At 43.7% G+C, this 17,825-nt stretch overlaps 1 protein-coding gene across 3 annotated transcripts in view; it reads right to left on the minus strand.

The window, feature by feature from the left end:
* The window catches only part of CALD1 (caldesmon 1), a 220,030-nt gene extending 202,571 nt beyond the window's left edge, over window positions 1–17,459 (minus strand). The window contains exon 1 of one of the 3 annotated variants that reach the window (XM_033951387.1): window positions 17,325–17,459. The gene's annotated coding sequence lies outside the window, so the exon portion shown is untranslated. The remainder of the gene's footprint in view (window positions 1–17,324) is intronic. The other 2 variants (XM_033951394.1, XM_033951388.1) reach the window with 2 other exon arrangements.
* Between the last annotated feature and the right edge of the window lie 366 nt (window positions 17,460–17,825).

A 17,825-nucleotide genomic window follows, 5' to 3' on the forward strand; every position in this document is an offset into this window, starting at 1 on the left:
ATTCCGCCGTTACCTTACGGTTCAAGGCGGATTACACAAGAATTGTCATGATGTTACGAAGTACATTTGGTGAATTACAAGAGAACTGTCAAGATACTAGTATATGTCTGAGTGGTTTGAATATTTTTGGTTTGCTATGTAGATGGTGTTTTGGGTGAAGTTTTGGGGGGGGGGGTTCTAGTTCTGTTATAAAGGTTTAATGTACTTTTTGAAGAGTAGGATTTTTTTTTTTCTTTTTTGAAAGTTTTGTAGTCTGTGGTCGAGGATAGCAGATTTGTGAGTTGTCTGTCCAGTTTTGCTGCTCTGGTGGCTAGTAGGTTGTCGTACATTCTTCTTTGTTTGACATTTTTGGTAGGTGGGTGAGTGAATAGTGTGTGGGTTCTCCTGTGTCTGGGTGAGGTACTTTTTTGTTAGTCAGTTGTTCCAGTTGGTTGGGCTGTCTCCGTTTATAGCTTTAAATAGTAGGCAATGGAATTTTAAGTGTACTCTTGCTTGTATTGGGAGCCAGTGTGAGTCGTGGTATGCTTCTGTGATGCGGTCATATTTTTTCAGTGAGTAGATGAGTCTTAGGGCTGTGTTCTGTATTGTTTGTAATTGTTTTATCATGGTTGCTGGGCAGGGGAGATATAGTATGTTGCAGTAGTCTATTAAGCCTAGGATTAGAGATTGTACCAAAAGTTGGAATTGTTTTCTGTCGAAGAATTTTCAAACTTGTCTTAGGTTTCTCATAGTTGCGAATGATGTTTTTATTATTTTGTTGATTTGTGGTTGCATGGTACAGCCTCTGTCAATTAGTATTCCAAAGAGTTTTAGCGTGGAATGAATGGAGTATGAGATCAAGTTTATTACTATGTTTGTTAAGGTTGGGGTTTTGCTGTTTTCTAGGAGAAGACTGTGGTATGTTGGATTTCAATTCACATTCCACCCTCATTGGTCAAATTCTTCTCATCATCCAGTAAACTCCTTTAGGCACCCTACCTACAGTAGGCATCAGGGAAAATGCTTGAGTACCTTAATAAATTCTTGTAAACTGTTCTGAGCTCCCTGGGGAGAACGGTATAAAAAAAAAAACTGAACAAACAAACAAATAAATAAATAAAATCAGTACCGATTCACGTTTAAGTTTTACAGAACAACTTTATTGTGTTCGTCCTTTTCTCACTTCTGCCACAATTTGTGATTACGCAGTTGCAATCTCTCCAAAACACAGCAGCACATATGCTATGCAACTCCTTTATTCCTCCAGTTGCACTGGCTACCTATTGCTTCCCGTATACAATTCAAGATTTTGGCCTTGTCTTTTAGAGCTCTTGGAGAAGAGACCCATGGATTATCTAATGAAGGACACAAGAATTCTTTGCTCATTTAATGACTATTGCTTGGCTCTTCCACCACTTTCATAGGTACACTGGGATTCTACAAGAAATAGTGCTTTTCTCTTTCTTGCTCCTGTCTTGTGGAATACTTTATCCTTGGGACTTCGCTCCATGCTCTCCTTTTCTAAATTTAAAGCCCCATCCATTCTTGAAGGCATTTTCCCCTTAGTAAAGTAACCATTGAAGTCGGGACATGGCAGCGACCACAACATTGTTATTCCCTCTCTTTCCCCTGGATGTTTATGGGTTTTTCTCTTTCCTGTTGATTAATGGAGTTCTTCTCTTTACGTCCGCCATGTTTTTAGTTATTTTGTAAATTGCCTTGACTTGTCAAGTCCACATTTGTGTGATCAATCAAATGTATTCAATAAACAAACATTCTTCTCACAGTTTCACTAACAAGCAGTAATGCTCGCCATCTCCCCCCACCCTGCTGTCCGTGTTTCTTGTAGCAACTCATGTCTTGATGTTTGGAGACTTTCTTGCTAGGCAATCCATTCTTAAGAACATAAGAAGTTGCCGCTGCTGGGTCAGACCAGTGGTCCATCATGCCCAGCAGTCCGCTCCCACGGCAGCCCCCAGGTCAAAGACCAGTGTCCTGAGACCAGCCCTACCTGCATACGCTCTGGTTCAACAGGAACTTGTCTAACTTTGTCTTAAATCTCTGGAGGGTGTTTTCCCCTATAACAGACTCCAGGAGAGCGTTCCAGTTTTTTACCACTCTCTGGGTGAAGAAGAACTTTGTTACGTTTGTACGGAATCTATCCCCTTTTAACTTTAGAGTGCCCTCTCGTTCTCCCTACCTTGGAGAGGGTGAACAATCTCTCTTTCTCTACTAAGTCTATTCCCTTCATTATTTTGAACGTTTCGAACATGTCCCCTCTCAGTCTCCTCTTTTCAAGGGAGAAGAGGCCCAGTTTCTCTAATTTCTCACTGTACGGTAACTTCTCCAGCCCCTTAACCATTTTAGTTGCTCTTCTCTGGACCCATTGATGGTTTTCTTTCCTTTAGGTTGAACCAGACAAAACACTGGGAGAGTGTTGCTTTTTGGTATCTCCCTCCCCTTTCCTTTGGGTGGTGTGGACTGGTGCCCACTCCTTGTAATGCTGGCTGGGGAGCTGAACACGCCTGTCTGCTCTTGATAGTCTTGCAGATGGGTTTGAAGTTTACATGATCTTTGGTTGAAATAGTGAAAGACCACCTCTAACACCGCCAGGGGCCGACTTTGTGGGAACCTGCCTTTTTCAACCCCCAAAACACAATTCTGCGGCTAGGTCTTCAAAAGAGAAAATGTGTGTTCTTTCGAAAAAGAACAAGCAACCCGCCAGCAAAAATGATGCTTATGGGGCATGGTGGGGGGATGGGGGGGCGAGCGGTGGGGGGCTGTTTCTTTGTTGCTACACACATATGACATCATGTGCAGATTAGTTTGTTTTATAACTGCAAAGTTCAAACTCAAAACATTGTTTTAAAAGAATGCCAACATCTTGTTTTCATTTCAAAGTAAGAAAACTGATCTCTGAAGAAAGAGTTGGAAAAAAAAAAGATTAAGGTTTTACACTGGAACAGAATTTAACAGCAGATAAGGCATTTAAGCCCCATCTTACCCTGCCAAATTTGCCGTCTTTAATGCCACAGATGCCAGCTGAGCCCTAGCTTTGCCGCTGCTTTCTTCCAATGAAGGATCCTCTGTGCTTAAGGTATCTGCTGGTTTTGTCTCTACCACCTTCCCTAGAAGGTCTTTCAAAGCATCCATCACCCTTTCCATGAAGAAACCATTTCTGAGGTTACTCTTGAACGGATCCTCTTTTTACACATGGCTATTCTTGGGGGGAGGGGGGGGAAGAGAATTAGGATGACCTGTCTGAGCCTTGTGCCTTGCAGGGTCCTACACCACCATGGTGGCCCCAATCCTCTTTGCTGTGCCCGATTTTGCAGTGATGGAGCGAAGGTGGAGACATCAGCAAAAGCTCTACAGCAGTGGTCTCAAACTCGCGGCCCAGGGGCCACATGCAGCCCGACAGGTCCTATTTTGAGGCCTTCGGTATATTTATCATAATCACAAAAGTAGAATAAAACCGTTTCTTGATCATATGTCTCTTTACCTATAAATTACAATATTATTATTAAAACTTAGCCAAAAGGAAAGATTTATAAACTATAAAGAGTTTTACCTCATGCAAAATTGTCATTTCTTTAATAAGAAGAAATTAACTATTCTTTCTGCGGCCCTCCAAGTACCTACAAATCTAAAATGTGGCCCTGCAAAGGGTTTGAGTTGGAGACCACTGCTCTACAGTCTTTTTTTTTTTTGTAATTTATTCTTTATTGAATTTCAAATTTTTATGCTATCACAAATCATATTGAAAATAACAGTATCACTGGAAATAAGTTCTTAATAAAGTACAAAGTAAAATAGAATATGTTTCTACCGTATAGTATTCTACAATAATTAGAGGAGTTGTCAAATAGTGGGATATTATTACTTCATCATAATAAAAGAATCAAAGAAAAAAAGGAAGACAGCCTGAAGTGGACCCAAAAATTCCTAATTACGAGCGTTATACTTGTCTATTGGTAGGGGTGCTCGCTATCACCACTGCATTATCTTCAATAAATCTAGATAACCAAACATTTACATGGAAATCGTAATGCAAAAGTTGCTCCCAATTTTAAAACTTGGGGTTCCTTTTATTAAGGTGTGCTAGCGTTTTTAGTGCATGCAGGATATTACCGCGCGCTACACAGCTAGAATTAACGCCAGCTCAATGCTGGCGTTAGCGTCTAGTGTGCGCTATTCCGTGCGTTAATGCCAGCTTCGTAAAAGGAGCCCCTGGGGTCTCAAAAGCTAAAATTGTTTCCTCTTTTTTTTGTGTTATTCTAAAGACGTCTGGGTACATTTAAATTTTTTTTAAATTCAGAAATGTAACATCTTTATACTTAAAAAACATTTTGAATAACCACTCTCTATCTGAATCAAGTGCTAATTGAACAAAGAGTGTCGCCATACTAATTTGTTCTGACTGATGCTTCAAGTACATTTGTCAAGTCCAATAAATCTCGCTGGTCTTCCGGAGTCTTGTTCTTTCCCAAGGAAATACAGTACATTTTTGAAATGGGTGGAAAAGAGTTTTCTGGGACTTTCAGAACTCCAGGAGATATCATTTGAACATCTCTGATGCTGAAACTGTAGATAGTTTAGGAAAATTAATCGATCTTAAGTTCTGTTTCCTTGTTATATTTTCCAACACTTCCATCTTAAAGTTAATATTCCCATTTTCCTTTATTAGGATCTGATTTTGTGCTCCCAAAACCTCAAGCTTTTTTTCCCTGATCCAACACTTTATTTTCTAGTTTGTCCACTCTCTGTTGTAACTTTAATGTCTCGGATTATACCCCAGAACAATTAGTTGTTAGTATTTGCATCTGAGTTCCCAAATTGAATTTAAATCAATAACCGGTGGTTTGAGCAATGAAGTTAAAGAACATTTAAACTCCATATCTTTGAGTTCCACAGTACCGGCCGATATTTGAACACTCAATGTAGAACCTTCATATACATTTTCTGAATTACTTCGGGCCAAACTTTTAGCTTCGCATCCCATCAAGATGTGCTGTCGGAAGAAGCTCACAATGGAAGGGGTTGGCTGGATTGGAAACGTCAACGTTGACCTCCGGCTTATCTGACGTGCGCTCTCTTGTACATCAAATTCATGTTGGCCTCTTGCCTCGCACCACTGCAGCTGTTATTCTTTGGATCATCAGGTTTAACAACTCTATGCTAGAGTCACAGAGACAACTGTCTCCACTGCATGCAAATCTCTCTCATTAATATTCATCGTGGGTATCCTGACATCCTGACTGGCTTGGAATGGCTCCGGGACCAGATTTGAGAACCACTGGTCTAAGAAGTCTTTTAACTAAGCTGCGCTAAGAAATGGGCTTAGTACAGGGGTGGGCAACTCCGGTCCTCGAGGGCCAGAATCCAGTCTGGTTTTCAGGATTTCCCCAATGAATACGCATGAGATCTATTTGCATGCATGGCTTTCAATGCATAGTCATTGGGAAAATCTTGAAAACCCGACTGGATTCTGCCCCTCAAGGACCGGAGTTGCCCACCCCTGGCTTAGCATGTCCTTATGTGAGTCTTTTCCACTCTTAAGCCCATTTCAAAATGCTTGAGTACCTGATTTGTAACCCATTCTGTGCTCCTTTGGGAGGACGGGCGAATTGAATAAACAAACACCCCTCCCCCTTTTACAAAACCGTAGCGCAGTTTTTAGCGCCGGCCGAGGCAGTAACAGCTCTGGCGCTAAAAACCACGCTACGGTTTTGTAAAGGGGGAGGAGGTAAGTGCAGCCAGCAAAAGGGGCATTTTTGTATTGTTTGAATTTCTGGGCATCTTGTAATGATACATGAGGGTGCACTCAGTTATTAAAATTACCACGAGTTCTTGCTGCTTCCTATTTACAGCTTCTGTATTTTGTATGTGTGGCAGTAATGTGCATATGGTAGATAATTAATGCATCCATGGCTATTCATCCTCCACATGCCCCCACCCAATGAAAAAAGTTAATTACCATACAGTTAACACACAAAAATAAAGAATATTCTAGCCCATCCTTAATTCGCCCATTTTTGCTGTGATAGGGGCTCGTTATCATCTAGCAACTTAATAAAAGGGTTCCTAAGTTTGGGCTTGAGGCAATAGAGCAGGGGTGTCAAAGTCCCTCCTCGAGGGCCGCAATCTAGTCGGGTTTTCAGGATTATGCATGAGATCTATTAGCATACAATGAAAGCAGTGCATGCAAATAAATCTCATGCACATTCTTTGGGGAAATCCTGAAAACCCGACTGGATTGCGGCCCTCGAGGACCGACTTTGACACCCCTGCAATAGAGGGTTAACAAAGTGCAGAAGGTCATTAGGAGCTGCGGCAGGATTTGAACCCCGGCTTCCCTGGTTCTCAGCCTCTGCTCTGTTATTTTCCATTAGATGTTTTCAAGATGACAAGAACAAACCCATAAAGAAGTAGAGAACGTACAGCCATAAGCAAAAGCCACCCCCCAAAATCTGTATCAAAGAACTAAATACAGTCCCATAGGAAAACTGCCAAGATATATCAGGAAATAATTAGAAGCAATAATTCAAAAAGATTACCAGGAAAGGCCGACAACTTCTCATCAAAACAAGCTGTGTAGGCTCCGATGGCTTGGCCCATTTTTAATAGATTGCCTTCCTTGTTTTCATTATGCTAATTCAATCTTGGTGTGTCTCCTATTGTCTAATGTTAAAGCCTTACATTGAACTCCACATGTGATGGCGTGTAATTTATTAGGTATCTCTAGATATAAACACATTACCCCCACCCTTACAGCACCGCATCAGTTGCCTATGTCCTGGGGAACCCCCAGTCAGTTGAGTTTTCAAGATATCCCTAATGAATATTCATGAGGAAGACTTGCATGCCGGTCATCTCTTGTTATATGCAAATCTGGACCACTGACCTACATTATATGGAATTCAATTTGAAACAATCGATCATGGCTTTTAAGAACATAAGAAGTGCCTTTGCTGGGTCAGACCAGAGATCCATCGTGCCCAGCAGTCCGCTTGTGCGGCAGCCCAACAGGTCCAGGACTTGTGTAGTAGTCTTCTATCTATCCCCTTTTCCTTCAGAAAGCTGTCCAATTTCTTCTTGAACCCTAATACCGTACTCTGTCCTATCACGCCCTCTGGAAGCGCATTCCAGGTGTCCACCACCCGTTGGGTGAAGAAAAACTTCCTAGCATTGGTTTTGAATCTGTCCCCTTCCAACTTTTCCGAATGCCCTCTCGTTCATGTGGTTTTCGAAAGTTTGAAGAATCTGTCCCTATCCACTTTCTCTATGCCTTTCATGATCTTGTAAGTCTCTATCATGTCCCCTCTAATTCTCCTCTTCTCCAGGGAAAAGAGCCCCAGTTTTTCCAGTCTCTCAGGGTATGAAAGGTTTTCCATACCCTTTATCAGACGTGTCGCTCTCCTCTGAACTCTCTCGAGTATCGCCATATCCTTCTTAAGGTATGGCAACCCACTAGCCTCTTTAATGCTGCTAGACGCCGATTGGTGCCAAATCTGAATTCATAACGAGGGGTACCAGACGTCCGGGAAAACCCAGACATGTCCTCTTTTCAGAGGACTGTCCAGTTTCCCAGACGGACTTTCCAAAACCCGGCAGTTTGTCATTATGTCATTAATATGCTTCTAATCCCTTACTCTCCTCAATGCTCTCTTCGGTCTGTTATCCAAAACTTGCTTTCAATTCCTGCATTGAAGCCCATTAATACGATGTGTTAAACTATTATCTTTTCCGTAACAGCCCCCATCCCCACCCTTTGGAATTCTGTCCCAAATTTCCTAAGAGTGACCATAATCAAAACCATCCCAAAATCTGGGTTCAGGTTTCGGCCAAAAATGCCTGTGCATTTTTTGTGAAATCTGAAACAATAGCCCTGACACCCCCACCCCATTGCTCTGCCGCCATAAGCACATCTCACTGAGTCACCCTCCCCCAACAGAACACTCATCCCATGAGTCATCCACTGGTTTTGTTCTCCCCCACATCCTCCACCTCTAGGCCCTCCCCAAGCCTATCTTCTAAAAGCCCTAGTGGTCTTTTCAGAGCAGAAGCAGGGCTTTGGGTGGGAGGAGGGTGGATTTTCCAGGGGTGGCTTTTATCTCAGTGGGGCGGTGAGTTGGATACAGGCTTGTGGCAGTATGTGGGTGGGGGGCACTGTTTTGACTTTGTTTCTGGCCACAGATTCGATTTTGGCTGGAACCAAAACCACCAGTTTCCGACAGCCTTCAAATGCTGACTGTTTCTTGAAGAATGCCCATTGATAACTTGTTTGCATATCCCAATTGTGGTTGAGGCAGTCAAGAAGGTAAGACCTTTTCAACGATTGCAGCAAAAGTTTGGAATCAGCTCCCCAATGAAGTAAGGGGTATTTCATATGATTTTTCCTTTTGTAGTAAAGTGAAAACATTTGTATTTAGACCGTAGGCGATGGGACGCTATTCGGTTTGGGGAGGGCCCAAGAGTTCCGCCCTATCCCGTCACCAGCTCCCAACTCCACCTCCTACCTCCTCTCGGCGTTGTACCTTAAATCTTCGGAGCAGCCACTGTGCAGTGTCAACAAGCAGGCCTGCCCCCAGAACCCTTCCTTCATCGAAGCTGCACGGCGGCTGCCCCTAAGATTAAAATACAACATCAGCAAATGGGTGGGAGGGCGTGACCAAATTTTGGGGAGGCCTCCTCCGTTCTGAGATAACAGTTACTGCGGATGGGCAGACTGGATGAGCCATTTGGCCTTTTTCTGCCACTGTGTTTCTATGTGAGAGATTTGGGCTGTCTCTCGCCTTATCGGAAGTCTAGCAGTATTTGAAAGCTCATCAGAACAAGATCTGGGAGAAGAAAAAGACAGAACATTTTGCAAAGAAATGCATTTTGCTTGGGAGCACAAAATTCTAGGAGGACTAAACTAAAACGATGACCCACATGAACTACTTGGCACTACACTTTTTTACTTCACTCAGGATTTTAAAGACTTCCATTAGATAGTATAAGCACAACCTGATATATATATCTACATACTTACAGTGAGGGCCCTTATGTAGTAAGGGGGGGAGGCGGATCGCCGCAGGAGCCATCATGATGGGGGCACTAGCAGCTCTCCCACCCCTCATGCCACACTTGCGCCCTCCCTTTCCCTCTCCTCGTAGCTATTTAAATCTTTGCCAGGGTAAGAAAATTCTCCGGCCTGGCTCCCCTCTGAAGTCACTTCCGGGTCACAGGGCCAGGAAGTGAAGTCAGAGGGAAAGCCAAATGCCGGCGCGAGCAGAAGGCCGGAGAAGCACTTGCACTGGTGAAAATTTAAAGAGAAATGGGGGGGGGGGGGAATGGAGGGCACAAGTGTGGCATAGGGGGTGGGCAAGGAGGTAGGCGGCACCTCAGCCCCAGGCACCTCCTACTCTTGGTATGCCACCACCCATATCGCTGTGTAAGTTTCAGCCCCACTCATGCTTCACCCACTTAAATACCCTTTGCAAATTCAGCATTTGTAGAATCACACTTACTCAAAATTTTTCAACAGAATTTTGTCATTCCAGGCCGCCAAACTGAATGCATGGCTTAGAAAACCTATACTTGAGACCACTTCTTATTTTGATTTTAGAAAATCTCTAAAGACACGCCTGTTTGACATGTTTACATCTTAGTTGTGCTACTGTTTTCACTTCTCATTGTTTTTTAACAGATGTATTCTTTTATTGATTATTTGATTATGTATTTCACATATATTGATTGTATGTATTTTTTCTGTTGTTAACCGCTTTGAACTTTTGGTATAGCGGTATACAAAAAATAAATAATAATTATTATTATGTATTCATTTATTTCTTGTGATTTATTAACTGTCTTTATGAAGAGATTCATCCATGATGGTATAGAACAAAAATAAGCAGACTTTTGACAACAAACATTTAAACCACTAAAATCTCTAGTCTGGTCATTGCAGTGATGATGATTTCCTCTGTATCAGAAAGACGGAGTCCCCTATGCAATATTTTCCATACCAAGAAGACACAACCAAACCACCAAACCACCACAGAATGACCCAATATTTCTCTAGAATGTCTTCTGTCTAAAGATTCACTATCTGGAAAAATTGCATCCTTTGAACATCAGCTTTCATATGCTCCATTACCGAGAAAATCTCCCCTAAATCATAAAAAAAAACTCTCCAGCATCCAGAGCTTTCATTATCTGCAAAAAATACTTTTTACAAAATCAACTTGGCCACAACCATTACATAGAAAAGGAATTTTTCTCTCTCAAAAGTCTCTTTTTAAGTCCCATTGCATAGAAAAGGAATTTTTCTCTCTCAAAAGTCTCTTTTTAAGTCTAACAGCAACTTATCCCAAATGCTAGGTATGTAATTGACACAGGTTAGCATCACCATACTTTATATTCAAAGTCAGGCAATTACAGAGTATATAATCACGCTGGCAGAGATCCACTTGATATTCAACCCCTATGTATTAAAATAACAATGTACCAGAAGTTATTACAAAACTATATCGTCTTGCTCTGAAACCTTTGAAGTGAAAACAATTGCAAACTCTTTCTTGTTCATTTAAATGTATTGTAGGCTGATTTTCTTCTGAAGAGTCTCTCTTGATTTTAACGTTTTCTTGGTGGTCTATACTCAACCTATGGTCTAGAGCAGTGGTGGCGAACCTATGGCGTGCGTGCCAGAGGGGGCACTCAGAGCCCTCTCAGTGGGCACGTGCACCGTTGCCCCAGCAAAGAGTTTGTTACTAGAGAGCCAGAGGGACACAGAGCCAGGGTGCTCCCCTCCCCTCCCCCCTCTCCACGCGTGCCTGAGGACATTTCTCACATCATCTGCTCCTCTGCCCAGCAGCCCAATGGGAGCGCTTCCCCTGTCTGGGGTAAGGCGGGCGGTTCACATGCAGCATGAGGGTGCGGTGCAGTTGACAGCCTGTTGAGTCTGTGGCGAAGGCGATTCCAATGGTGGGGTTGGAGAGGAGCATAGCTCACCGCGTGGCCTAGCATAGGGGAGCAGATTGTTGATTCAGGGAATATCCATTTCTTTAGTGTTGGCACTTTGCGATAAATAAGTGAGTTTTGGGTTGCGGTTTGGGCACTCGGTCTCTAAAAGGTTCGCCATCACTGGTCTAGAGTTGACTTTCCTCACCAGGGCCAGCTTGCTTGAAGTAGTAGGAACACAATTAAGAGGTGATCATACCGTAGATGAGCCAGCCTTAACTCTTGCAAAAGCAAAAAGGAAGAAGGTGCCAGCCAGGAGAAGATGAGGAAACTACCCCACCCTAGAAATGAAATGAACTGATTCTAACAGGTTAATGGTGGTAAGTCCCGGGAACATAGGTAGTTTTACATTTGGGCAGTTATTTGCATCTACGACGATAGGTGCCATCAACTTGTGTTCAAGACCATCATCAAGTTTTCGTGGCAGGATACAGAAGTAAATTGCCGGGGCCTTTCTTCTGTGCAGTATATGAAGTGTATTTGTATCATTATGCAGGTGAATTCTAAATATAGAAATAGGAAGGCTTGAGTGTTGGATTATATATGGGACACTGTGGGCCAAAAGTAGGAAATGACTTGGGGAATGAGTGATAATCTAGAAAGGATAAAGGGGATGAGACTTGATGACTGCTTTTTCTGGGGCAATGAAGTGTTAAGTGACTTGCCCAGAGTCACAAGGAACTGCAACGAGAATTGAACTCTCAACCTCAGGGTGCTGAGGCAGCTCCTCTAACCACTAGGCCACGACTCCACTCCCAATGGCCTATGTTGCTAACTCCCCCCCCCCTCCCTCCTTAGTATGGAGAGTTTCAGTCCTTGGTAACCAGAGCTGAGATTGTGATGTCATAATGCATCATTCCACCAATAAGAGCCAACCTCATCAATGACGTCACAATGGCTTGATTGTATAGGGTAAAGTACTTGCTATCCTGCTTTTTCTGTATGGGCAATGAAGTGTTAATTGACTTGCTCAGAGTCACATGGAGCTGAATCAGGAATTGAACTCTCAACTAGAGAATGACATGGTGACAAAATTCATCACCGTCCCCGTCCCCGCGGATAACCGCGGGAAATAATCCCATGTCATTTTCTAGTGTCTATTTCAACCTCGGTCCTTCTACACCAGAATTCTTCAAAGCAAAGCTTGCGGTCAGTGGTTGTGGCCATTCATACTCTGATTCTTCCCTCTCTCCTTAAAGAATGGCATGAAGATGGTTTCCCGCGGTTATCCGCGGGGACGGGGACGGTGATGAATTTTATCACCGTGTCATTCTCTACTCTCAACCTCAAGGTGCTGAGTCAGCTGTTCTAACCACTAGGCCGCTCCTTCACTACAGAGATAATGCGTTTATGACTGGTAGTTGCTGTTGATTCTGACTGATGTAGCTCAAGAAAATGGAATAGGCTGGCAAGGCCAGTTGGTTTATCTGCTGTCATCCACAATATCACTTTTAGGAGCACCTTTACAGCAAAATGCTTCAAGTTTCAACTTGGGTAAATGTTCCCTTCGGATATTGAGTCAAGAAAGTACAAACAGAGTGGGCACTTTTTTGGGTGAAAACCGTACACATATTTTTGGATATGCTTATCTTTCCCCCCGAAAAACTTCCCACCTCAAACCCCCACCATGTCCCTCGGGGATGCCACAGTAAATGAATACATTTACAGGTTCATTTTCATTGGTATGTGGTGGCTGGTTACCAAAAGCTCCATTTCTATACCCAAAGTCCTATTTGAAAACCATAAGCCCACTCTGTATGTCTTCCACACTGTCCTCAATGGCTGGGATTCATTTCCATGCTCTGGTCTTTCGCCAAAACGAGCCCCATGTTCATATTAGGGAAGAGAAAACCTGAGTATGCTTTATTTTTGTCGCTTTTGTTTTTTTGAGGGGGTGGAACCTCCAGAACTCTTTGGACGGTTCTAGATGTTTTGTGGAACATTACAGATTGACCACTTGAGCGTTTAAGGATGCTTTTTCTAGAAGATTTTGTTGTCATTATTATGTAGGTATTTATATACTGCCTATCAAGGTTATCTAAGCGATTTACAATCAGGAACGTAAGTATTTTCCCTGTCCTGGTGGGCTCACAATCTAACATATCTGGGGCAATGACTTGCCAGGGTCACAAGGAGCAGCACGGGATCTGAACCCACAACCTCGGTGTGCTGAGGCTGTAGCTCTAACCACCAGGCCTTGTGGGCTTCTTGGCATTTAGAACACACTAAGCTTAAGTAAAAGGGCCCCTATATATTTTGAAAAAGCTGCAGAAATCATTGTAACAAATAAAATAACCATGGTCTTCTAGACCTGTACTAAAGCCACAACAGACCACCTTGTGTCCCAGTGTCTACATGTGACCTTGAATGTTGTGGGAGCATTTTGAAATAGTCAGAGGCTGCAGGAGGGAGCTCTTCTCTGTGTGTTCAACATGTTTTTGCATGTGCTAACGTCAGCTACATAGTTAACACCCAAAAAAAAACCTCAAACACCCAAGCCTTTGGTTCATTTTCCCCACAATGGAAAACCGCGGAGTTTTAAGTGGGTTTCATGGTTTACAGGGTGAGTTCTTCCTTCCTACGCTCAGGATAACCCCTTGGAGAAAGTTGTGTGTGTGTGTGTGTGTGTTGGGGGGGGGGGGGGTGTTTTCATGTGTTGAAAGAGAAAGCAGGAAATGGTGAAGAGAGAGGCAATAAAAAGACAGCCAAAGTGCGTCCCAAACTAAAGTCGGAATATTTCAGGACAGTGTCTTTAAACAGGTTTTCATGCACACTCGTGTAACAGGAATGAACGTCATTCATAAACCAGAGTATGTTGGGTACGTGGAAACACTGAGCAGAGTTTGAACAGCAAATGTCTCTGTATAGCTAGCTGTGTCTGACCGTTACTGAAGGCATCACTCTCCAAATCTGTCTCATTCTTTTCTGGTTTTGGAAATTCCATTTCCAAGTGGTCTGGGATATGTGGAATGTTTCTTTCAATAAAAAAGGACAAGTCCCAGAGCCCTTGAAGAAATTCTGGAAAAGGCACAAAGCCCAAACTTTTCTTTTACGTCATGCAGTGAGAAGGCAGTCGGGGGCCTACAATCCCATCAACCCTCAAGAACTCTGAAGGCTGTCTGCTAGAACTGCCCGATTCAAGAAAAAACAAAAACCCTTTTGGTTGAATTTTGCCAATTGAATTGATTTTTTTTGATTCGATTTCTATGATATAGCTTTAAAATTAGCTGGCAGGTTTATTTTGCAGCCTGTTCACCGCGTCTCCAACCCCATTGTATAACCAAACGAGCCAGATCCTGCACAGTGCCAACAGAAAAGCATGTCTTTTTTTTTCTCACACACAGAACACAGATCCACTCTCATCCAGTATACAATAAGCAACTGCAAACTAAAAATAGAATATATAGACAACAATGAAACGGCATCGTACGAAGCCAGATTCTGCATACAATGCAGCACCACAAACAGTGATGCCTGTCCCCTAGTACTGTGCAAAATATAACGTTCAACAAATACAAATCACCACATAGAAATAAAACAAAAATGGAAAGTAAGATACATTTTTCTATTAGGTTACAGAGGCCAAAATCTCCTTCCTCAGCTCAGTTCTGTATACTGCTGTTACGGTATCCTTTCCTGGACCTGAGGAAGGGGGTTTTTGTCTCTTAAAATATGTATTAAAATTAGTTCAATAAAAAGATCACCTTATTTCCATTTTCAAATGATAAATGTTTATTAACACAGCTATACTATTACTTTATCCTCAAGGAAACCCCCCCCCCCCCAAACATATCTACCTTTGTCGCCTCTGGGTTTCTGCTTTCCTCATCTTCTCTTCACTCTTTCATTCCTTCCAATGTCTGCCCTCTTTTTGTTCCCAATCTCTCCTTGATCCAGCATTTCTCTTCTGTGTGTCACCATTCCAACTCTTTTCCAGCATCATCCTTCTATGTAACCTCTTTTCCAGAATGTTCATTGTGTCCCTGTCCTTATCGTCCCCCCATGTTCACCATCTACCCTATCAATGTCCTTATCTTCCCCCTTTTTCAGCACTGCTCCCTCTCTGTGTCCCTATCACCTCTTCCCCATCTGTACCCCCATCAACCCTCCATTCCATATCTAGCCTCTTTCAGCATTGCCTCCTCTGTATCCCTATTGCCCCTTCTCTGTTTCAGTTTGTCTCCATTTTCAGCTTATTTCCCCCCATCCCTTGTTTCCACATTCTTTAGCCTGCATCTTTCCACCCTTCCTCCTCCCCCAGCCCAGTATGACATCTGTCTCTCATCTCTTTCTCCCCCCCCCGCCCCCATGAGTCCTGCATCTGGCCTTCGCCCTTGCACCCCCTTCAGTGACTCAGCAGTAACAGCAGCAATTAAGACAGGCTGTTGGCTTCGAGGCCTTCCCTCTGCGAGTCCCGCCTGCGTGGAAACAGGAAGTTGAAACAAAGCAAACGGGACTCACAAAGGGAAGGCCCCAATGCCAACAGCCAGTCTTAACCGCTGCCGCTGCCGAATTGCCGAAGAGGGCCAGATGTGAAGGCTGCTGGAAGAAAAAGGAGCTCCCGGAGCATGATGCCGACCCCAGCACTCCAGCTCCCCACTCAGGCAGAGGGAAAGCCTGAATCGGCGAGTCCAATTTGTTCCATAAACAAACTGATTCGAATCGATTCAGTCAAACTGAATTGGTGAATCGATTTGAATCATGAATCTGGCAGCATTACTGTCTACCTCTTCCCCCCTTGCTTTTCTCCCATAACTATGTTTGTGTATGTACTGCTGGGAGGACAGATGGATGTGGTTCTTGCAACACAATGGTTCGGCTCTGAGGTGTAATTATGTGTGCTTAGAACATGATTTACTCCTCTTCCATAAACTGCAGGGGAGGTGGGGTCTCATTAGCTTCTAAGAATATGGTGTATGAATCTCAGAAAAACTAAAGTACCTAAGATGCAAATATATAAAACAACCATCAGCCATTTCTGCTGAGAATGACACGACAGGGGAGAGAAGGCAAATTAGAACATAAGAATTGCTATATTGGGACAGACCGAAGGTCCATCAAGCCCAGCGTCCTGTTTCCAACCGTGGTCAACCCAGGTCACAAGTACCTGGCAGAAATCCAAAGAGTAGCAACATTCCAGAGCTGAGACTGTGATGTCATAATGCCTCATTCCACCAATGCCTAAGAGCCAACCTCATCAGTGATGTCACAATGGCTTGATTGTCCTATACTTGGCTCACATAAGAATTGACATACTGGGACAGAGCAAAGGTCCACGAAGCCCAGTCCCCAAGCACCTAGCTAGATCCCAAGTAGCAAAACAGATTCCTCCTTATTTGTGAAGTACCCTTTAGTGTTCCCAGTCTGGAGTGGGAGGTTATCAAACGTGTCTTATGCCCTCCCAGCTCCCACTTCACCCTCACCCCTTCTCCTGGGCACAGCCTCCTAGCCTGCCTGCAAAACCCCTGTCCTGGCATGTTGTGCATAGTTTTCGTTTGCAGCTAAAAGTCTGGGTTTCCTCTTCCTGGGCTATCCATCTGGCAGCCACAGCGAATGTTTGATAGGACGAGGCTCTTCTGCCTTCCCACCCAGGCATTTTACATTCTAAACAGGCAAAGCAACTAGAACATAAAGAAAGAAATACCCCAACAGCACATCCAGACAGAAGCAAGAGTCAGTTTGGGAGCTTTATGGAGGGGTACGCACCTCCTTTCCCGTTCTCTTCAAGAAGTCTGAAATGCACTCCGTCTAACGTAGTTACGAAGCCATTTCTAAGGCATGGGATTGCCACTCAAATATGTGGAAAAATCCTTCCCGTTTCAGACCCCTCACATTCATCAGCCCCTTGTGGTGAACGTGGTCCAGAGACAGGGACCCATCCTCCTCTCCAGCAGCATTTGGCCAGAGTCTGCCAAGTCCTTTAAAAACGCCTGGGGTTTATATTTAGTCATTTACTTTTGTTTTGTTTGAGGCATGAAGCTCCAATACCTTCAGTGCCCCTGCTCTCCCCCCCCCCCCTCCCACCAAACAAACAATTTTTCGCTTCATCTCTGCATCTCTCTCGCTGTAGCTAACTCTTGATTCATTCTTTCTAGGAAAACAGCCTAGGGTTTGTTCTCAGACTTCCCTTTCGGCTATTGTTATAGAAACTTAGCATTTCAACACTCTTTGCAAAGACGAGTTTTCAGCTACAAAGTATTCAGTGCATCCATACACACAATGCAGACTTTAAAGTTGTTTCTGCAAATCCCCCCCTAGAGATGCTTTGCAACTCACCTCTTTCACAATGTGAATGCACTGCACAAAGCCCTAAAACTTTGAAAGGTATTGGAGTTCCTTACCTCAGAAGCTGAAAAGCTTTCAACCGGCAGGGAGGAAAAGTCTAGGGTGACTGACTGCCCAGACAGCAGAGCCGAGCAAGAGAGGTAGTCCCTAAAAGTGCAGGCGAGCCTTAGTCCCTCCCAAAAGTCAATGCTAAGTGAAGACTTAGCCCTTCTGTTTACAAGTGGCAGCCAGTGAGAGGCATCAGCCTCCCATTACTGGGCCAGGCAGCCAATGAGTGGGCTGGGGCCAAGGTGGGTTCAGTCGGCCTCCAGAGATGCCTGTCATTCCCAGGGCCGCTCAGGAAGCCACTCATCAGAGAAGCAAGCCCTAAAAAGCTCCGAAAATTCATGCAGGCTGCCAAAACTGGCTTGTTACATGTCCTTTTATGGTGATCCTTTGCAGGGCCTCTGAAAGTAAATGCACAGTCAGGGACAATCAGAAGAAATGTTCATCTCTCAGCTTTCGATGGAGACCTATATGTGCCTGTGTGTGTAGACAGAGATAGGTCTACTATAGAG

Source organism: Geotrypetes seraphini, chromosome 7, assembly GCF_902459505.1.
Source record: "Geotrypetes seraphini chromosome 7, aGeoSer1.1, whole genome shotgun sequence".
NCBI lineage: Eukaryota > Metazoa > Chordata > Amphibia > Gymnophiona > Dermophiidae > Geotrypetes > Geotrypetes seraphini.